A 23,933-nucleotide genomic window follows, 5' to 3' on the forward strand; every position below is an offset into this window, starting at 1 on the left:
AACATATAAGGTAGGCAGATTTCCTCTTGTGCCTTTCATTTACATGATTGCTAAAATAACTGTACCCTTAGATCTTAAGTTAGAAAAGAAGCTGATCTACAGAACTTTTAATTAAATGTATTGTATCTAAAGCATATTTTCTAGTGTGATTTCCCTGGGCTAAAAATTTTACCTTTCCTAATATGCTTTGTCAAACAATATATGGAGTGGGAAATATCCCTGAATGGTTTTAAATAGTCCATACATCTTAACTCACCAAAAGTAGAGAAAGACTACACTGTATTATGTTAAGCAAAGTGGGTCAGTCAGAGAAAGACAAATACCATATGATTCACTCATATGTGGAATTTAAGAAATAAAACAGAAGAACATGAGGGAAACGGGGGAGAGGGAAACAAACCATAAGAGACTCTTAATAACAGAAAACAAGCTGGGGTCTGATGGAGAAAGGTGGGTAGGAGATGGGCTAGCTGGGTGATGAGTATTAAGGAGGCACTTGCTGTGATAAGCACTGGGTGATACATGTAAGGGATGAATCACTAAATTCTACTCTTGAAACTAATACTACACTATTTGTTAACTAACTAAAATATGCAGAAAAACTTGAAACATTAAAAAAATATTAAAAAAAATATTTTAAAAATGAGAAGTGAGAAAGAAAAATGACAATCAACAGTCCTAGGACTCTTTGTATCTACTACTGTTTCCTCCAGTGAATTTCTACACTTTTCGACTGGTTATACTCAATTTGTGGGAATTACAGGAAGAAGATACTCATGAGGGCAGGTAAGTAAGATCAGTCTGTCAAGATAATGGTAAAATAGCAGTGGGTAAACTCTAGCCAGTTTTTTGGAGGTCAAAGACCAAAGTCCACACAAGGATACAAAATAGGAATGGGATGAAAAACCACTGCCTTCTTCCTGTCTAATTGTTGTTATTGTTTTAGGTTTCTATTTCTATTTTGTTGGGTAGAAATGTGTCTTGTACCCTGAAAGATTGCTGCCTAATATTCCCTCAGTGTAAAATTCTCCAACCTTGTATCTCCTCGGGTATATTAACATGGATGTCAATGAGAACACCTGAAAGGGTCAATAAGCAGTTGTCTTGGGTTGGATCGCTCTATGTGCAGACTGAGACAAAGGCTTTAGTGTGACTAGTTTATTTGGGAGGGGATTCTAGGGAGCACTGGGGAAGGGAGTAAGTGAGAAGAAGAATGAAAGAAAGCCTACTAATCATCAGGTTATTGCTAAGAGCAGCTGTGGCTCAGTATCACTGGGGACCTCCGTGAGACAGCAGAGAACATCCCTCAGGTTATCCACCTAAGAAGTAAAGAAACCCCAACTGTCATCTGTCACTGGCCAAGGGCTATGCCCAAAGTAACTAATTCCTTAGTACATCTGATACGATCTGTGTTTGGACTGAGAAGAAGCCCTCACCTTGCCACTTGAAGGTACTTCACGTAGGACACTTGACACATTCTGGACAGAGTACAATTAGTGCCTCCTGTAGCTGGTTTCGATAAGCTGCTGTTTTACTCATGCACACTTGGATGGTCATATGTCCAAAAGATTTGGTGTTGTACATTAAGTATGATGATCTGATTCTTATACTTTACCATCTATTTATACTCATGTCACTTTTGGTAGTCAAAAGCTGATGCTATAGTCTATTTGGTGCAGCTTTCCCTACAGATAAGATTTTTTTTAAAACTATAAATATTATGTAGATTCAGTTTTCAAAACATGAAAATATATTCCTTCTGGGAAAAGACAGTGAAGACTCACACCTTTGCAGAGTGGGTAGTGATCCTATTTTATTACCATTATTACTATTGTATGGAGTAAGGTAAGTTTTGCTTGAAACATAAATTTCAAAATGTAGATCTCGTCATTCCCCAGATTACAAAGGCAATTCCATTTGTATTTTAAAACATCCAAAGAAAGTATGTCTCTGAACATATCTGTTCCTATTGATCTGAAATTATGATTTGATTTAGGTTCTAATAAACTAAACTGATATCCAGAGACTACATATGCACTACAAGAACCCAGATTGTTTTTTTTTTAAGATTTTATTTATTTATCTATTTGACAGGCAGAGATCACAAGCAGGCAGAGAGGCAGGCAGAGAGAGAGAGGGAAGCAGGCTCCTCGCTGAGCAGAGAACCCGATGCGGGACTTGATCCCAGGACCCCGAGATCATGACCTGAGCCGAAGGCAGTGGCTTAACCCACTGAGCCACCCAGGCGCCCGATCCCAGATTATTTTTAAAGAACACAGATCTCAGGATGTAGCCTCATTCCAAAGAAATATTTGATAAAGTGAACTCTTTAAGACTATTGTCCTTAAACATGAGTACCTCTTCTAAGTACCTAAGCAACATGTTTTATATGTAACTATAGGTTTATTTTCCATCTAAAAATGTAATCAATGTAATTATTCTTAAGTAAACATCAGTAACACTGTAAACTTAAGTAAACATCTAGAATACCACAATGGAATAAGCAACATGAATATTAGAGGAAATTCCATGTCAACGAGGAAATAGGACTATCCTAAGTCAAGATATATTATATGTATAAATTCAAGAAGGAACAGACAAATGTTAAAGCTGATATAAGCTATACATTTTTTTTAAAGAATTGTATTCTTAAGTCCTATAATTAAATATCTACATATTAGAAACAAGCAGGTGGTGAAATATATCCAGGAAAACATTTACACATTATACATTATAAATAGATAGAGATCAATTTATACACACACACACACACACACACACACACACAAATATACATATATATACACACATACAAATATATTGATATGTATATATACAATTGATTTTCCTTCCTCAACATCTAAATTAATAGGGTTTTAGATTTTTTGGAAAACACAGATATTAAGTTTGTATTAATTACTGAGTTTTAAAATCACCTCTTTAGCATCTACAAAACCTTAAGTTCAAAAATAGGTTTACCTTAAAGCTAACTGTCTCATAAATGACTCACTCTGGCTTGAAAACTAGGAGAAAATGTATCCCAAGCCTTTAGCAAAGTTTCTGCATAAACTTGATGTTTCATTCACCTTATAACAAGATTTATGTGATACCACTGTAATACAAATTTATTGTGATTAAGCTAATAGGGGTAATTCCTAACTCACTGTACACTTCCCACAAAAGCTTTCCTTTTCTGAAAAACTACTCACACTTTTTTATTATGCTAAACTCATGTATACATACAGCCTGCTGTTTTTATATTATAAGACATAAGCTATTTTAACGTTGATAAAGTTATTTTAATGTATATATTAAACAGTTTAAAGACAATGGTCAATATCATTCACATTATTTATATGGGGCTGAAATGCCTCTCTGTGTTTAACACCCATTTGTTCCATGTTCAGGTATCAACCACAAATGTTTAAAGACTGCTTCATTTTTTCCCCCTGCAATCCTCTCTTTCACACAGTAAATTTCCAGTTTTATGTACTCTTCTTCATAATAGGTGATTTTGAGCAACTCTGAATCATATAATGGTAATTCCTTTTGGTAAGTCTCAGGGTAGTTTTTCTCTCTGTATTTTAGAGTGTCAGGTTTAGAGCAGAAGGTAATATACTAAGAGCCTGAGTAATACAGAATAGGATTACTGATTCACTTATTCTGAATACCATGCTGCTCTTAAAACCATGGTATACTATGGATTTATATAGATAAGAATTATGACACGTTTGGGAAAAAAATACATGTTCCTGTATTTATCTCTTTTGAAATCTATCCCTTTTAAGATACAAAACATATCTTAATTCAGTTATTCAATATAACAGCCATTCTTTGCAGTTTGAAACAACAAAGTGTGATAAGCCTACTCTTGGCACCTCATTTAAACTAGTCACAAAAGTAGTGAAGGTATCTCATAGCACTCAAATAAACATGTCTATCAAAACTGAAAATTAAAACCAGGCACTAGTCTCCTCAATTAGTTTTACCTATACCCCATATTTCTTTATTATATCATGAAGGAATTAATAAAATGCCTTAATAAGGACAAGATTGTTAAGTCTACTATATTTTATTGCCAAAAAAGCTAGTTTGGTATAATCTACATTTAGAGACCCATGCTAGTTATTTCTAATCACACATTTTTCCCCTGTTTTAAATGTTAACTATTTACATATATATATATTTTTAAATAAAGTCTTTGAAGATAGCATTCAGGATTGATAGCAAGTCAACCAGTCAGTGATTCATAAATTCTATCCTCTAACGCTTTATAAAAATTAGCAGGCATTTCCCCAAACTGGGTCTCTCAGAGCTCCTCTGAATACATGTTTCTATTCTTCAGCAAACTCTGACAGTGGCTCAATGATCTTATCTGTAAGCTCCTTTATACCTGGATATGGAAATTTCTATGTTCTAGGGGACCCAAGTTCATGTGGAATAGCTACATGCCCTTCACAATTTTATTCAATTATTTGGGTCTCACTTTCATCTTACCAGTCAACATTCATTGTCATTTATGGATGACAGCCCTACCTACTGTAGTTTGAAGGATGTGAGAAAGGCTCCTTTACAAAAAATAACATTAACCTAGTATCTCAGGGAGAAGCATTTTGAGGGTAGATAAGTAGAGTGAAAATAATACCCCAGAAAGAAGATGCAAGGTAATGTAAAGGCTGAAATAAGATTGCATGTGACAGAACGTATGAAGAAGAATCATGTATATGGAAGACAGTAGCATGTCCATGAAGTTAGGGAGGGAAACCATGTGATAGACCTTGTCAAACATTAAGGATATTTCTTTAGTGCATTGGGAAGCTATCAAATTGTTTCAAGCAGTATTCATGATTGCACTCATCTTTCTTAAATGATTACCTGCCTGCTGTCTGAAAACTGTACGAGAATGAAGGACAAGACTGGAAGCTGGGAGCCCAGCTGCTACTTCTCAAAATAGGTGGAGAGAAATGGACAAACTCAACTACATTGAGGGACTATAATTATTGTGAGGTTCAAGAAAGAAGAGGGTGTCAAGAATAAAATCCAAATACTAGAGCAAGCAACTGAAATGACACAAGTACCATAATTAGAAATAACAATAAATCTAGAGGAAGAATATTTGCATAGTCCTGTGTTGTCTACATTATGTCGGAGATGACCGAGAAATAGACCAAAAAAGATGAGAAGTGAATGACGGAATCAATTTTTCTTGTGTCCATAGTCTATGGAAGTGGTATTTTTGGCCATCATAATAAACATAATATGACACGTTGGAGAGAGCATGCATGGACTGAAAAGATGATGTGCAGGGAGTTTAATAGGGGTGTTTGATTACACTGAATGATTTACTTTAATTATAGTAAATGTACATTAATTACATCATTAATTATAATATTTTAATGATATATTAATGCTAAATATTAAAACACATACATTATAAAATAACAGAATAAAAATCAGCATTTCTTTGGTGCCTACTGGTATAGTCTAAACACCATAGTGTGGTCGGCTGAGTGCTTACAAATATTCCATGTGAGGGGCACTTGGGTGGCTCAGTGGGTTAAAACCTCTCTCTGCCTTCTGCTCATGTCATGATCCCAGGGTCCTGGGATCGAGCCCCACATCGGGCTCTCCGCTCAGCAGGGAGCCTGCTTCCTCCTCTCTCTCTCTGCCTGCCTCTCTGCCTACTTGTGATCTCTGTCAAATAAATAAATAAATCTTAAAAAAAAAAAATTCCGTGTGAGCTATTATGCAACTTCCGGTTAATAGTTAAAAATACATCTTTCTCTGTCAACAAATACAGACCTACAGTTTTATTTCATTTATTTACTTTTTTAAAGATTTTATTTATTTATTTACTTTAGAGAGCAAAAGAGAAAGTGAGAGAGAGAGCAAGCAGGGGCAGAGAGGGATCAGAAGGCTCCCCGCTGGGTAGGGAGTCTGATGTGGGCCTCAGTCCCAGAACCTTGGGATCATGACCTGAGCCAAAGACAGATACTTAATTGACTAAGCCACCTAGGTGCCCCTGCCATTATAATTTTAATGCAAAAATTCTCAAATCATTTTTTTCATTATGAGATCTGACCTTAAGAAAATTCTTTGAAAGACCTTCACTTTATCAAAATTTTCAGTCTAGAACTATAAAATATATATTTAAATTTTCAATACACTGAGTTATATTGGGATAAACTATGAGACAAAGTAATTTTACTACAATGGCATCATTTATTGAGTAAAATATCTCTTACAAATGATCTGACAAGCCCAATTTTTACATCATAAATTTTCACACATACTTGGACTTATTTCTCCACTTTTTAGACTGAGCCATCAATATGTGAAAAAAGCATCACAGATTTTGGATGTTTTTAAAACTATTTTTAGAGCAGTATTAGGTTTATAATAAAACTGAGAAGATACAGAGATTTCCCATATACACCCCCACTTACACATGCATAGTTTCCCCCATTATCAATATCACTCACCAGAATAGTACTTTTTATTTTTTCTTACCAAGGATGAACCTACATGGATCACCAAAAGTCCATATTAACCTTCGAGGTTCATTACTGGTATTGTACATTCTATGGGTTTGGACGGATGTATAATGATATATTTCCATCATTACAATATCATGCAAAATGTTTTCAGGGTCACAAAATTTGGCCACATGGTTCTACCTAATAACTGGGGGAATAATAAATATAGTGTGGCCAAGGAAGAAACAAAATAATATTAGTAAGCACATATGAGTGTCTCTGTCACATATTTACTGATACACACTTAGGACTTTTTCAATATTGTATGAATATAAACAAGTTATATCACTTTTCGTGAACATGAACACATCTCTAAGATAATTTCCCACATGCAGAGCACAGATATTTAAAATTCTGAGAGATATTTCCAAATAAAACTTCATTCCCTTTTTTTAAATACGCTGTGGTTTTCAGAGAAGTTTTAGGTTCAAAGCAAAATTAAGAGAAGGATATAGAGATTTCCCATATGCCCTCTCCCCCCACACATGTAGCCTCTCCCTATCAGCATCCCCCACCAAAGTGGTAACTGGCAATTATGAGTAAAGCTGCTATAAACATTTCTGTGCAGGTTCATGTGTGGACATGTTTTCAACCCCTTTGGGTAAATATCAAGGAGAACAATTAGTGGATCATATGGCAAGACTATATTTAGTTTTGCAAGAAACCGCCAAACTGTGTTCCAAAGTGAGTGCAACATTTTATATTCTCAGCAAGGTGTGAGAATTCTTGCTGCTCCACATTATCTCCAGCATTGGGCGTTCTCAGTGATACTATGACTGATTGGGCCATTCAATCATACATACAATCAATAGGTATGTAGTGGTATCTCATTGTTTTAATTTGTATTTCACTGATGAAACATGATGGGGAGCATCTTTTCATATGTTTATTTGCCATCTGTAGATTTTCTCTGGTGGGGTATCTGTTAAGATTTTGGACCATATATTAATTGGCTTATGTGTTTTCTTATTATTGAGGTTTCTTTCCCAAGGTTTTATTTATCTATTTGACAGAGAGAAAGAGGAAGAGAGCATAAGCAGGGGGAGCAGCAGGCAGAGGGAGAAGCAGGCTCCCTCCTGAGCAAGGAGCCTGATGCGGGGCTTGATCCCAGATTTCTGGCACCATGACCTGAGCAGAAGGCAGATGCCTAACTGACTGAGCCATCCAGGTGCCCTTATTGTTGACTTTTGAATGTTTTTGTTTTGTTTTGTATTTTGATTAAAGGTCCATTATCAGATGTGTCCTCTACAATGTTTTCTCCCACTTTGTGGCTTGTCTTCTAATACCGTGCAGAGCAGAAGTTTTAAATTTTAAGAGTCCAGCTTATCAATTATTTCTTCCGTGAATCATGCCTTTGCTGTCCTTTCTAAAAAGTCATAACCATACCCAATATCATCTAGGTTTTCTTCTATGTTATCTTTTAAGTATTTTATAATTCTGTATTTTACATTTAGGTCTATAATCCATTTTGAGTTAAATTTTATGAAAAGTGAATAGTCTACATCTAAATTCATTTTCTAAAATGTGGATGTCCAGTTGTCCCAGAACCATTTATTGAAGAGAATAACTTCACTCCATTGTATTGCCTTTGTTCCTTTGGCAAGATCACTTGACTTTATTTATGGGGTTCTATTTGGTCCTCTCTTCTGTTCCATTGGTTTATTTGTCTATTCTTTTGTCAGCACCCAACCGTCCTATTATAGTTTTGTAGTAAGTTTTGAAGTTGGGTAGTATCAGTCCACCAATTTTGTTCTCCTTCAGTATCATGTTGGCAATTCTGAATCTTTCGCCTCTTGGAACAAACTTTAGAAAATATTTGTTGATATTTGTAAAATGACTTGCTGGGATTTTGACTGAGATCACGTCAGATTTACAGATCAAGTTGGAATGAACTGACATCTTGACAATATTGATTCTTCCTATCCATGAATATAAAATATCTCTCAGTTTACGTAGTTCATCTTTGATTTCATTCATCAGAGTTTTGTAGTCTTCCTCATAGAGATCTTGTATGTGTTTTGTTAAATTTATACCTAAGTATTTCATTTTGGTGTTGTAATCTAAATGATAATACATTTTTAATTTTATTTTTATTTTTTTTAAAGATTTTATTTATTTATTTGACAGAGACTGCTCACAAGTAAGCAGAGAATCAGGCAGAGGGGAGGGGAAGCAGGCTCCCCAATGAGCAGGGACCCTGATGTGGGGCTTGATTCCGGGACCCTGAGATCATGACCTGAGCTGAAGGCAGAGGCTTTACCCACTGAGCCACCAAGGTGCCTCCAATCTGTATGACTTCTATTCCCTTCCTTGACTTACTGTATTAACACGGACTTCCAGCACAGTGTTAAAAAAGGAGTGGTAAGAGAAGACATTCTCACATTCTTGCCTTGTACCTGATCTCAGTAGGAAAGCTTTGAATTTCCCACCATTAAGTATATTAGCTGTGGAGTTTTTGTAGATTTATTTTAACCAAATTAAGGCAGTTTCCCTCTCTATCTAGTTTACTGAGAATTTTCTAATGAAGGGTTATTGAATGTCAAATACTTTTTTTACATCTATTGATATGATCATGTGATTTTGTTGTTGTTGTTTTTAGCCTATTAATGCAATGTATTACATTAATTGCTTTTCCAAATGCTGAACCAGCCTTGCATGGCTAGGATATATTCCACTTGGTGGTAGTGTGTATCTAATTCCTTTCATGGTATTTTGGATTTGATTTGCTAATAATTTGTTGAGGATTGTGCATCTATGCTCAAGAGAGGTAATGGGTCTGCAGTTTTTTTGCAGTGTCTTTGTCTGGTTTTGGTATTAAGTCAGACTGGCCTCACAGAATGAGTTAGGAAGTTTTCTCTCTTTGATCCTCTGAAAGAAATTATAGTCTTAGTTATCCTTATTATAATTTTTTCAACTAGGTTTGAGGTATATTTACATACCATCCATTTTATAGGTACAATTCAATAATTTCTAGCACATTGAAAGACGTGTGCAAACATTACCACCCTCCTTCCCTTTTTTATCTCAGCACCCCACTCCACATTCTCCAATGCAATTGCTTTGTGAGAGGCAGATGTATTCGTTAGGGCTTCCATAACAAACTACCATAGACTGAGTGGCTTAAACAACAGAAACTCATTTCCTCACAGTTCTGGATACTAGAAGTCTAAGACCAAGGGGTTGTCAGGACTGATTTCTTCAAAAACCTCCCTTCTTTGCTTGCAAACGGCCACCTTCTTGCACAATCCAAATTTCTTCTTATAAAAATACCAGATTGGATTAGGGCCCACCCTAATGGCCTGATTTTAATTTAATCACTTCTTTAAGGGCCTTGTCTCCACTTACGGTCAAATCTGAGGTAATGAGGGTTAGGGTTTCAACATATCAGTTTGGGGGAGGATGCAAGTCAGGCCACAGGAAGGGATCTTATTTTCTTTGAGTGAACGCCCTCCTATTTACCAGGCAGGCTTTTGTGGTGTAGTGTTCTCTCTTTCCCCCTTCCTAACTTCGTCTTCTCCTTGTCCAGCCTCTCACATCTGGGCATGAAACTTCCTCCCACTGTACTGCTTTTGATTCTTGGATTCTATTTTGCATTCTTTCTTTCATTCTACTCAGGAACTCATCTTCCCTTCAGCTTCCAAACTTGGAAGTAGGCAAAGGATTCTCAAATGGGGTTTGGTAATTGTGTTGATGAAATAATGAAACCACTGCCTGTTTTTTCTGGGTCTTTGCCACCTCTCTGTTCTCAGATTCCATATGGATATCTCTTTACTTGAGAATTATCATGTAATTTCTCCTTTATTCTACCCATAAGGCAAAACTGTCCACTACTACACTCAGAATATCATTGATTATTATGAATTATTAATAAATTATTATTATTTACTACCTCAGAAACAGAAAAAATGTCCCCTAAAGTTTTAAAATTTTTCTTACTATCTCCCTGTTTCCATAATCTCTCCCCACTGACTATTTGTTGGATGACCAGTGTCTCAAATCACCTAAACAAAAGAAAATATTTTAAGAAATCATTCACTGCTATCCCTTTTCTCAGCTATTTCTGACCTCACTGTCCTGCCTTTAAGTAACTACTTTATAGATGGATTTTAAAAGAAGAAAATTAAAAAGTTTAAAATTTCTTTCTATACATTTTACCTTGGAAGTATGGTCTTTACAAGAGTCTCTACAGATTTGATCCCCATTCCTATACAATATATTCTCTACTACAAGGCCTTCGCTTTACTGCCAACATCTCTTAGCCACAGAGTAATAAATTATTTTCCCTAAAAGATAAATAAAAGGAGCACATGCACAAAAACTCTATTTATGTGCCAAAATGTGTAAAGTGACCAAAAGAAAGCTGTCTCCTAAATCATAATTATACCTTTCTTTTTTTTTTTTTTAAAGATTTTATTTATTTATTTGACAGACAGAGATCACAAGCAGGTAGAGAGGCAGGCAGAGAGAGAGAGAGGAGAGAGAGGAGCAGAGAGCCTGGTGCCGGACTCGATTCCAGGACCCTGAGATCATGACCTGAGCCGAAGGCAGTGGCTTAACCCACTGAGCCGCCCAGGTGCCCATAATTATACCTTTCTAAAGTATTTCTAAATTGATTACAATTATGTAAAGGACTAATCCCAGCACTAAGCCCCAACAGCAAAGATGAAGTATCTCTTCTGCATCAGACCCAATTCAAGTGTTAAGAAATATATACATGTATACATCAATGAAAATGCTAACTTTTGAAACACTGGCAGAAACATTTATTTGCAGATACAAAAATATCTGCATAGGCTCCTCCACTGGTAGGAGGCTCTAACCTTTTGACCTGGTGAATCTTGGGATGAGCAGTTACCGCTGTTAAAGATTGTACTTTTATGCCCAAGTCCCACCCCCAACAGTATTTACAATCAGTTATTTAGCTTTCTTACTGTTAAAAATGCTCACAACATAAGAGCATTGATCTTATATAAGATCAACATAAGAACACATGATCACACAAACACACAGTTATTAGCCCTCAGACTGGTTCCTCTTCAGAAATTACATTTTGGGTGTCTCAGTTATTCTTGCTCATGGAGTTCACTAATCCCATGAGGAAAGAAGTTTGCTGTATGTTGCTTCAATTCTCCTAGGGCAATCAATCTTAGGAATTCAAAGACTTTGGAGATGGCCCAAACTGAAGTAAGCAAGTTTTTTTTCCCTACCTCTTCCCAGAAACACTCTACTAAGCAGAAGATTTTCCTTAAATCTGTCAAATAACAGCAATATGTTTAGTAAGCTAGGATTCTCTGATTTTACAAATTGCATTATCAATATTTCTTTTATAGAGAGAAAGAAAGAGAAAATAGCTTATTTCCCATAAGTCACTCGTCATTGGACACTTCTTAATTTCACCTTGTTTGGTTCCATAATGGATTGTCTTTTCTTTTCTTTTTTCCAAAATCAAGTTAGGCTGCAGCTGCCCTGTGACTCTTCTAGAATGCATGCACGCACACATGAAAGAAAAAGAAAAAGCTGCTATTCAAAGAACTTTTACAGAAATAATATGTGAGAAGAAGGATGTGTCATAACAAAGAACTCAAATTAAACCCTGGAAATTGCCAATATTTCTGATAGGTATCCTTGGGGTAATATGGAAAGCTTAGTGGCTGGAGGGGATGATAAATGTAATCATTAAACCACTTACAGTGTCTTGTTAAGAAAGGGTGTGTATGTACATGATAATGCTGATAACATCTCTTTTCTTTACACCAAGGGTTCTTTGCTTTTCCCTAAACCCATGGCCTGAAGAGGTCAAATAGCCAGGGACTAAATAATTTATTTCAGCACCAAAAGTCTACATATGAAAGGATAACACAAAGCTCTTACAGATGTTATCCATTTCAGAGCCAGGAGCAAATAAAAAAAGGACACAAACGCTCCGCAGGATATAGTAAAACTTTGCAAGGCTCTGAAACAAGCAAACTGGAATCATCAATACTACTCATAGCTGATGGGTTAGCATACATTTTATCTGAACATTTCCTGAATGGACTGACCTCAAAAATTTGAAAATTAATAAAAAGTTGCCTGTAACTGCATTATCTTTGGTCATACTTTTTTAACCAATTATAGCCAATATACAAATAAAAGCAAAGTCCTGGTATCCTTTTTTTTTTTTTAAGATTTTATTTATTTATTTGAGAGAGAGAGAGTGAGAGAGAGCATGAGAGCAGAGAAGGTCAGAAGGAGAAGCAGACTCCCCATGGAGTTGGGAGCCCGATGCGGGACTCGATCCCAGGACTCTGGAACTACGACCAGAGCCGAAGGCAGTTGCTTAACCAACTGAGCCATCCAGGTGCCCCCCTGGTATCCTTTTTTAAACAGTCTATTTTCTTAACCATAGACTAAAACCTCTAGTACTTACTCTTTACAGTTATAAAGAACAAGGTCTGTAATACGGACATAAATTAGTTAATCTACCAAGGCATTTACTGACTGCCATTTACAAGCAGAGCGCTGAGCCTGGCACTAAGAACAAGGAGATAAAAGGCAGCCCTTAGCTCCAAGAAGCCCACAGTCTTGGAGACAAGATTCAGTACATTAACAGAGACTCGCAATGTGGTAAGCATGATGATGTAAGTAAGCACAAGGTCCATTATCAGAACTAAAACAAGCGAGAAAAAAAAGTGAGCACCCAAAATTCTCTCATTTGCACTCAAAGTTACTTAGAACAATGCAACAAAAACAGAAAGGGTTTTGGGTAATCACTTCAAATACCTAGAAGAATCTTACCCCTTCACCACTGCCCTTTTCCTTCCCTCTTTATATGTGTAATTCCTCGATGTCTTAAATCACCTTTCAGATCCTCTGAGGAGCTTTTCCTTATTCTGGAGTTTTGGGTAGTGACATGCTTCCAAACCACTGTGCAGTTTACCTCACAGGGTCTATGCACATGGCACTGTAGTGTCTGCTTGCTTGTTTTCTTCCCAAGCTAAAAGGTCTTTTAAGGAAAAGTGAGCATTTAAAAAACAAGTACTATTTAGTTCTGCTACTTAGCATAGTGCAAGAGTAATTTGTTCAACAAATATTTATTAAATAACTTAACTTACAGAGCCTGTAGATGATGATTAACTGATATGATACAAATAAAGCACTTTCTAAGAATTCAACAAAAAGCCAAGTATAATATGGTTCAGCATGTAAGAACTTACTGAATTAGTCACATAAAAAATTTTTTCAGGAAATAACCCATTAAAGGTATTCATGGTTACAGAAGGATACCTATCAAAAATCTTTTCATCCATATAGACCTATGTAGTTGAACAAAGCTGTGTTCTAACCTTTTCCATCTAACATATACTAGCACTGATTGGTAAGTGAGCTATTTAACCCAACTGAACTCAATTTTTCTTTTTCTCATGTGAAGTTATACTGTCTACATCATAAATTGTTAAAAAGGATTAAATGAAATAACAGATGTAAAGCATTTAGCTCTGTGGCTGGCATGTAGTACATCTTGAATTCATAATAATCTTCCTTTCTCCACTCTAAATCCATGGCAAACCAGATCAGCACTAGGAGCAGGGGGTTTTCTGAGAAAGTCATACAGCCAAAAGGAAACACTACATTTAACCCAGCTATGTTGCGCTGGTTCCTTTATTACCACATTCCAATCTCACCATTTGGGGGAATAAATGTCCACCTCTTAAGTAATGGCCTTGATAATATTTTTGCTGCCACCATGTGGTTGGTGGGAGTCGAGACAGGGATCATTCTTGAGAGTTTATTAAAAAAACAACAACAACAACATATATATATATATATATATATATATATATATATATATATAGCCCCCCCATATATATATGTAAAATATTTATTTTAAACTCTAGCATACATTGGAAGCTTGCTTGCCATGGTTTGGAAGGTGTGTTGGGTATCTTATATGCATTATCTCTATTTAATTCTTTAAAAAGAAAGAAAAGAAAACCCTGGGGGGTTGGTACTACATGTATCCCTGTGATAGAGATGGCCAACGATCACAGATATGGGAAAGACAGTCCCTTGGTCGCACCCATTGCTAGTAATAAGTAGTACAGGAATATTTCTGATCAAGAGCAGTCCCATTTTTTCATGCCTAAACACCAAACCATAATGTTCCCCTTTTTTTCTAAATGGTGTTCCACTGAAGATTGAAACATGAATTATTTTTTAAAAAAATTGATCCAAACAAACATTTTTCAAAGCACCCAAATAAAAAATGTTGGTTCCTCTGTGTTCACTTATTTAGATATTTTGCTTCAATGTAAACGCCATTTCCCCACAAGGAGTCTGTTGATCCTTTAGGGTCTAGGGCTGTGCCACAGAAATCTTTATACTCCCAGAACCCAGTGAATATTTATAAGGAAGACATCAAATCAATGTGGTAATGATTTTAATGTATAGTTCTGTAAGCAACTGACAGCTCTTATCTTGTTCTTACACAGGTTCAAAAGCCAAAGATAATCCTTTATAATTCATGCTTGATCTTAATTTAATCTCAATTCTCCCTGAACAATCTTCCTTTCAGCTTCACTATGTCACTTTCATCCCCCACCCTCCCAAGAGATTTTACCTGCATCTTTGTTACAGGGCAGCAGTAGGGAGACAGGGAGCCTATGTGGACTCGGGGCTCATACCATCAAATCCTGCCTTAGCAACACACTGTTGATGTAATACTGAGGTATTTAATTAATTTGTTAGCCTTGGTTTCCTCATCTCTAAACTGGATATAAGAACTTACTGTAACAGAACTTCCTCCTTATTGTATAATCAATAGATACTACTCTTCCTTCCTTCTAGCTCAAAAAACAAATTGAGTTCACATACTGTCACATAAAACCCATCTTTTTCTACACTTCACAATCATAGTCCCAGAATTAATCTTCTTCTCTCTGGGAGTATTCCTGAAATGCTGCTTTCTTGAAAATTAAACAATAGGATTGCTTTTAGATTTAAGATTTTTCCCTTCAGTGAGGAATAAAGCTTTCCTTAATCTTAACCAAGAAGAAGATATCTAAGAGTATAGGAAGAAAAAATGCAGTTTAGTCTTCTCCAGGCTTGTATAATCTAAGATGGACCATGACACATATCTTGGAGGTGCAAATTAACTAAACATTGAAGGAAGTGGCAGCAAGATATTTAAGTTTGTGGGTGGTGAACTAAAGTCGCTGCAAGTATAAGAAAAAGAAAGGTTATTCAGGCAGGTATGTGTACATGTACACACACACACACATACACACACATATACACACATATACACACTTTCCAATATCACAGCGTAAGTAAGAAATGTCAGCAGGCTATCCTAACTAAGATCCAGCACTGGTGTTAATCTCGAATAAAGATGGCACATAACATATGGAACAAAAAGGCTGTATCTGCAGAAAGAGATATATATGTTAATCACATGGGCAAAATTCTTAACAAGAAGGGAAAATAGATACGCCAGAATAGTGCAGTGAATATTAAGTATGTCATCTGGAGCCAACTGCCTGGGTTGAATCTTAAATATCCATATATGGATAGGCATGAGACTAGGCAATATACTTTTCTTCTCTATAAGTTAGTGTCTTCATCTGTTAAAAGGAAATAATGATATTTAGCACATGGGGCTTATGTGAGGCTTAACTGAGATAATACAAATAAAAAACACAGTGCCTGCCACTCAGGAAGAATTCATTAACTGTTTATTCTTATGCATACTAAGACAAATGGGGTTGAGTCATTTGCTTTAGAAAAGGCATTACTTTATTTACTTAATAATCTATTGACTCTTGAGAAAATACATGATTGACATGAAGGACTCTTAGAGTGGGGTACTAGCACTCATTTAATCAAGTTATTAAAAATTTAAAAATGCAGACTTTTTGTAGGAGACTGTCCAAAATGTCTTGAAGATGATGATGGAAAATCTATATTCAAATCTTGACCTGGCTAAATTCCTCTTTGTGGTTCATTTATGGCTTTACCACCTGCTTGCTCTGAGGAGACGGATGGCATACACGGGAAGAGTGTGCTCTGTGGCTGTCATTCACATACACACATCACTCCTAAGGAATGACTCAGAAGTAACTTGTGCATGACAAGTAACTCAGGGAATAGAACTCAGATCTGAAGTAAACAAACTAATATCTTCAGCCGGTTACAAGCTTTCTAAATTGCATATTTAGAGACCAAGAACACAGCAGGGTAAAGCTATGGAACTTTGGATCCACCTGATAGCATCGGAGCTGGGCCCACGTGAGGCACACTGGTGATTATGTATGTGAATAAAGGGCTTGGAGGGGAAACCCTGGATTGTGAAACAGTATTTCACAGTTTGTAGCTTGCTCAATGGGATAAACATTAAACTTCACATTTTAAGGTCATATCTCAAGGATTAGTTTCACTCTCTTCCAAGACTTAAATTCATTAGCATAAACTATGAATGAATTGAGCATTAGGGAATAACTTGTTTAGTGTTTTAAGCAGGACATGCTGCAAAAATTCCAAATCCAAATTTGCTTGTACAATTCTAAGGCTGAGCAAATGACGAAGGTCCTGAAGGCTTGTTTATTGCAAAGTAAAATCTGGTTATTAATAAAGAAAAACAAAGATGAGTACTGAGTCAGATTTTCAGAATTCATTAATATTTCATCTCAAATAGCACAGAAGCACTTTCTTTTACAGGGAGCTATGACTGGTGTTAAGATAAAAAGCATAATGCATGGCCCCCAAGATAAGAGGGACAAAAAAGGAAAGAAAAGATAAGAGATGTCAGTCTTTATACTGTTTTTAAAAAAGCACAGAATAACAACTAAGCAAAATGGTTTAAAAGGTTTCCCTTTTCAAGTGTGCATTTAAAGTTAAATGATATAAATATTCATTCTGATATTTATTTTTGTAAAACATGGAGAGAAAACTATAAAATAGGACCAGCGTTTCCCAAGGCCACAGTTACATCTTGATGTATGGACAAAATGGCAGAATAGCTACTGTCAAATTCACTCAATCCTCTTTCATGCCCAATTTTTCTTGTTCACTAAACCTAATGAAGAATATTCTTTTGCTTTTTAGAAAATGTCTGGCATAATTATACTCCGTTCTCTTGAATCATGAGTATAAGCTAAGGGAGATTCTTTTGCAACCACCAGAAGTCTTCCACCCAGACTTTGCCTAAAGCGCTGATAGTATGACTTCAAAGGTAAGAATCTCAAACGTCTTGTCCTAGACATCCTACTTAATCATTCCACACCCGCCTCCCCTGAAGTCACGAAACACATCTTTCTTAAGGAGTTGGGGGTACCAGAATCCTAGGCATTTGCTTTCTTTTTTTCACTAGCAGAAGCTCTTTTATCACTGGATTATCATCTTTGTACTAAAATGACCACAATACCTCCTGGACAAGACAAAATGGAGGAAGCCAAGCAAGGTACTGATGGAGCATAATGAGAGGCTGCATCAGAGAAGGCTTTAGCATGATCAAGTGCTTGTTCAGAAAATGTAGGCACAGAGGTAGAACAAAAACACGTGGGCCCCTGGGACACACCACTCAGGTGTCACTGGGCTTCTGTTCATGTTCTCTCTTAAGATCTCCCTCTTATATTTCTAGTTTCCTCTGCCTTATTTCATCTGCTGCATGACTTTCTAACCTAGATTTGAATAGAAGAAAAAAGGAATGAAATGCTCTGAAATTATTTCACTATATAGTAACTTTATGGGACTTCTAGCCAGATACTTCAAGAATATATCAAATTTTAATTAAGAAATAGCAAATAATATAAGCTCTGCTATTTAAGCTATATATGGAAGAAAGAAGCAGGGTTCCAATGTATATGCTCTCTCAATCTCTGCTAACATCTCTTTGTGGAAGGATTCATTTCTTAGCATTGCTTCCGTTTTTTCTATCCATCTTAAGAAGGTGAGAGAAGTCACTGTCCAAGTGGCTCAGTTCGTTGAATGTCTGACCCTTGATTTTGGCTCAGGTCATGATCTCAGGGTCGTGAGATTGAGTTCCATGTTCCACTGGGCATGGAACCTGCTGAAGATTCTCTCTCTCTCAATCCCTCGCCATTTGCCCCTCCTCTTCCCTCTCGAAAAGAAAAAGTGGGGAAAAAAATTAAGAGTTAATAAAGTGGTAAAAAAAAAAAAAAAGATCGTGTAAACAAAAAAGATAAAATTGAAAGAGTATCACAAATGATGCTGAAGAGAAGAATGTCAAGTGAAGGGTCACTGTTTTAAGAATACAACACCACACACCTTTATTTTCTTTAGATTTGAGCTTATAACCACACAAAGCTTTGAATTTTAAGGATCAGTCATGCACAAATATACCAAAAGACAGAAGCAATTGATGACGGGATTCAAGGAACAGTGAGACCATTCAAATCAGACAAGAAGTATCATGAAGATTGGATTCAGGCAGTGGGGAAACACTAAGGGGTTTTATGCAGGAGAACAACATGTACAACTACTTACTCAAGATCCTTTATGAAGAATACATCAGAAGGAGGAAGACTGAATTCTGCAAAACATGTCAGCAGGCTACTGCAAAAATGTATGTCAAGAATGTTGGTAGCCTAGAGGAGGAGGGGTAGGAGTGCGGCTAGAGAAATACGAATGGACTTCAACCGTGCTTAGTAGGTAAGAATGTACAGGCTCTGGCAATTATAAAGTCAAATTAAGAGTCAAAAATGATACCCAAATCTCTCTCTTCAACAAAGACGATGATGTGCCTTTCACTGAAATAGGAGAAGAGTAAAAAATTCTATTGAAAAGGGAAGTAATTTGGTTTTGATCTTGCTGAGTTTGAGCGGCCTTGGGGACATTCAGGTGAGGATGTCAACTAAGTTACTGAATAAATCTGGAAGTAAAAAAAATATCAGCTAAAGATTTGGACTTTAAAAGTCATTAACAAATACATTGCTCTAAGGATCACAGCAGGAGATGGAATTGCCAGGGACTGGTATAGAGCAAACATAAGGGACCTGGCCAAAGACCATAATGCATGTACCTTCTGCCTCATATGCAGACTTTAAGGCCAGTAGGTTTGCTCTCCTCTCAACAATACCCAGAGTAGCAAAATGCACATGCATTCATTTTATTCAACTTTATTGCTAGGCTATTATTTTTTTTCTTTAATGTAAAATTACTATTCATATAATCTAAAACAATTTTCCTCTCATATGGTTGTTTTTAGAATGCACAGAGTAAGCTATTCCCAGATCTGTCTTCCGCAGTTTACAAAAATACAAGAGTTCACATAAGTCATTTGCAAGAAGAATGGAAATAGGGGGAAAGTGATAGTTTCTGCATAATCTTTCCATTTTTGTGAAAATTGGAGTGTTCTATCCCACTGGTGTGTCTTGGGGGAAAAAATCCCATCATAATTTCGGAGTACATAATGGGCTCACTCCTTTATCACACGTGTGAAATGCAGTTGCAGCAATTTCTCTGTCTAGTTAGACAACATATTGTCTGGCAGCAGAATTGTGTATGTGAACTTAATGCATTTCCCCACACATTTCCCAGTGTGTAGTCAGAAACAATTCTATCCATACCAGAAATACAAAAGATTCTTAGTAATGCAATCAATCCAATTATATCTGATAGCTTAGGTTCAGAATCACTGTGTGTAAAGAAGCTTTTAATAATTTCAAACCATCTGTGATGCAAACATAAAAATGATAAACATGTGAAAAATGTTCCCCAAGTTCCACAAAACTATGTACACTTTTGTGTGTCTTGTACTATTTATTTTTTTATCAACTGATAAGTTACATTTTAAACAGTCGATTTCATAGAGAATTTTTGAGGACTACATTGTCTTACAATAAAATATTTCTTTGACTAACTCATTAGATTTAGATTGACCTAAAGCAAAATGGAGTAATAGGTTGGTTACATGATCAAATGTTGGTAATAAAGACAACTGCATAGTTAGTATGAAACTATAAAATAAAAAATTATTCGAAAACTTTGAAACTAGATACCAGCAGATAACCAAACTATCAAAAGTGCTCATTAACTTGAGTTTTTTCTTAATTTGATGAAAATTCAGAAGGGCATTGACCATTTCAGAAATTTAATTTTCCTCATTACAATTTTACCTTAAAATTTAAATTCTATTTTGAATCTAACATTAGTATTCTACCTGAATTGCAACAAAAAAGAGTACAGAAAAGGAAATACTCTCCTCAGCTTTTTGTTAGATTCTATTGCTCAAATTATAAAACAAAAAAAGTATATCATTAAATTTTTCTGGCATTTAGATTTTAACTCTAAAAAGTTAATTTTGTAGCTTTTTATGACACCATAAACTTAATAATTTTTCCATTACTTTAAGTATAATGCCTTACTCTAAAAGAAGAAAATAAAAGTGATGCAAGCTAAGCCCATGGGTTATGATTTCTAATTTCACATTACACGGGCTTTCATATAAATGAGCAGTTATTCTTGGCACAAGTGATAATGAAAAATTCTGTGAAACTTCAATATTTGTTGGTTAACAGATATCCAAGTAAGTGAAACACAAAACACTTCACTCTCACTTAGTTAGTACACATAGTTAAAAATAAACTAGCAGCAGCATCAATTTCTACCTCTAATAAGAGATGTGTCTTCAGATGGGAACATAGGAAGTAAACAAAATATACTGTCAGAGTTTGTACTCATATTTTAACACAAACTGGTGTACACAATGAGTCACAGATTTAATCTGTAAAAATTCAATTATAGCAACATAGTTACATAAACTTCATTTCATAATTTAATGTCACATGTCAAATATTCATTTTTAATGAATGAATGTCAATCTATGACAGTCCACAAATTTAAATCTCAAATTCTAAACATTTGAACAAGGAGGTGGAGAGAGTATGTGAGCAATGCTTTACAGTTCTATTTAAATAAATAAGGATAAAATTTAGTTTGTAAATGAACATTGTAGATAACATTTATGCACAAGTTTTTTTCTCTTCTTCAATCTGATTAAATGTCTATGTGACTTTAAACAGTTTAATTATCTGTGCATCAATTTTTTAAAGATTTTATTTATTCATTTGACAGAGAGAGGAGGGAAAGAGCAAGAGAGCACAACCAGGGGGAGCTTCACAGGAGAAGCAGATCCCCCGGGGAGCAGGAAGTCCGATGCGGGGCTCCATCCCAGGACCCTGAGATCATGACTGAGCTGAAGGCAGGCACTTAATCGACTGAGCCACCCACGCGCCCGTGTGCCTTAATTTCTTTCTCTGTATAGTACATATTCCACAGAGACACTAAGTGGATTAAATCAGGTAGTACTATATATAAAATCACAGATAAAATTGCTTGATACACAGTAGTCAACAAATAAAACTTTTATTACCCTCAATTTAATCATTATCCCCTTTCATTCACTTTCTCCCTATTTTTATGAATGTCTTAATGCCTCCCTTTCAGGAATGGTATTACAGAATTCTCAGGGAAAAATTCCAATTATTTGTGTCACACATATACAGAGCCTATTACAGAGTAAATGCTTCCCCACCAAAAAGATTGTTACTGAGTGGAAAAAAAAAGAGAAGAAACTAATTTTTTCTTAGTGATGATACTTTTGCAAGCTTATACCATGTACTGATACAAGCCAAATATATAGATATATTCTCAAGCATCCCGGGTGAAACTTCATGGAATATCATTATAGTCATGTTGCAGCTGAAAAACATTGAGGACGAAGGTGTTTATGGAACTTTCCACTGCCATAGCTGAATGAAGGTGGAGCTGTGACTCACACTTAGTTAGGTCTATCTGGTCCAAGATTCTATTATTTTCCCAGTACATTATACTGCCTCTTCACAGCTCTCTTTAGCCTCTCAAAAATGCTACATCTTAATATATTCTTACAGATTTCTTTCCAGAAACAAAGAGGCCAGACCTAAAAATTACCAGGTTGCAAAAATCTCCATATAAAGTAAAGCTTCTCTATTGAGAGGACTTGACAGTAAAATAAACATTCCTCTGATCTTTGCTCCTCTCAACCCTCCATTCCAAATACCCTATCCCTCCTTCTCTTACCTGCTATGTTTGTTTGTTTGTTTTCAAATAAGGCCTATTTTCTCATATCTCTGTCTCCTTTTCATTCTGTATCAGTCTCTTAAGTTTAAAGGGAAACTCTTAAAGACAATCTGACCTCAGGTTTACATTTAAACTAATACAGTCCCCAAGCTTTAGGATCTATCCCAGTACAAAGCTATATTGGGACACTTGTTTAAAACTACTATAAGACATCCTGAGATCCATAAAGGCATCTTTTAATTTTCACATTTACAAGATAAATTCCAAGTGACCGCCATACAGTTTCAATAAATATCTCCTGAATGAATGAATGAACTGGAATTAATATTCAGAATTATGATATGGAAGCCTTGTAAGCTCTTTTGAAAAAGGTCAAATGATGTTCAATACACTGCACTTACTAAAAATGGATAATTAAATAATAAAACTGTAACATGATATTCAGAAATGACTTGAAATTAATTTCTGAGTTAACCTTTAACTTCATTTTAACTAGAAAATTTGGTTAAGTAAAATAACCGATTATCTAGGCATTAGACTTGAGTAAAATTTTCACTCTTATTGCCTTCTTCTTGTACTTGGGTTCTCTCTGGCAAGATTAGAACAGCACTGGGGCTTCAATGAAGACAGCAATACTTGGGTCTCCTTGAGAGAAACTGTGATGTCACTCCTACAAGTGTGATAGGTCCCCTGAAAATTCTGTAAGAAGAGGCAAGAGGTGAGAATAGGGAGATCCTTGTTCTGGGTCGGCTGTATTTCCTCCAGAGAGAGTGTCCTAGAAAAGAGGCTATGAAGTTACACTACATTCATTCAGCCATTATTTATAAACCACCTAATTATGTGCTAGGCATTATTCTATGTGATAGGTATACATGAGTGATCAAGAAAGACAAGGAGACTTGGCAGTTTTTCATTTACATACAAATGTGGAGAAACCATAAAAATATCAAGTAAATTAGAAGGTGATACCTGCTATGGAAAAAAGAAAAACTAGAGAAGGGTAAAGGGAATATGAGTACTTGCATTGGGATAGATGAAGGAACTTGTAGGCACATAGAGGCTGAGACCATCAGAGTGATCCAGGTAAAAGAAAATGATGACTTGGGCCAGGGAAGTAATGGTGGAAGTGGTGAGAGCTATTGGATTCTTTATGTACTCTGAAGATAAGACTCCCAGATTTGCCTGACAGGTTGGATAGGATGTGTGGGAGCAAGAAAGGCATCAAGGAGGGCCCATGGTTTCTGTTCTGACCAAATAAAAAAATGGTACTGCCAACCAGTGAGACACGTGGGGTCAGAAGAATATCTTTTGAATATGAGGCGTCCAGACATCTACATG

At 35.9% G+C, this 23,933-nt stretch overlaps 1 protein-coding gene across 10 annotated transcripts in view; it reads right to left on the minus strand.

Annotated features, from left to right (window-relative positions):
• KHDRBS2 (KH RNA binding domain containing, signal transduction associated 2) overlaps positions 1-23,933 on the minus strand; it is a 617,530-nt gene that overhangs the window by 485,567 nt on the left and 108,030 nt on the right. The gene's annotated exons all lie outside the window — the stretch shown is intronic.

Source organism: Mustela nivalis (assembly GCF_964662115.1).
Source record: "Mustela nivalis genome assembly, chromosome: 5".
Taxonomy (NCBI): domain Eukaryota; kingdom Metazoa; phylum Chordata; class Mammalia; order Carnivora; family Mustelidae; genus Mustela; species Mustela nivalis.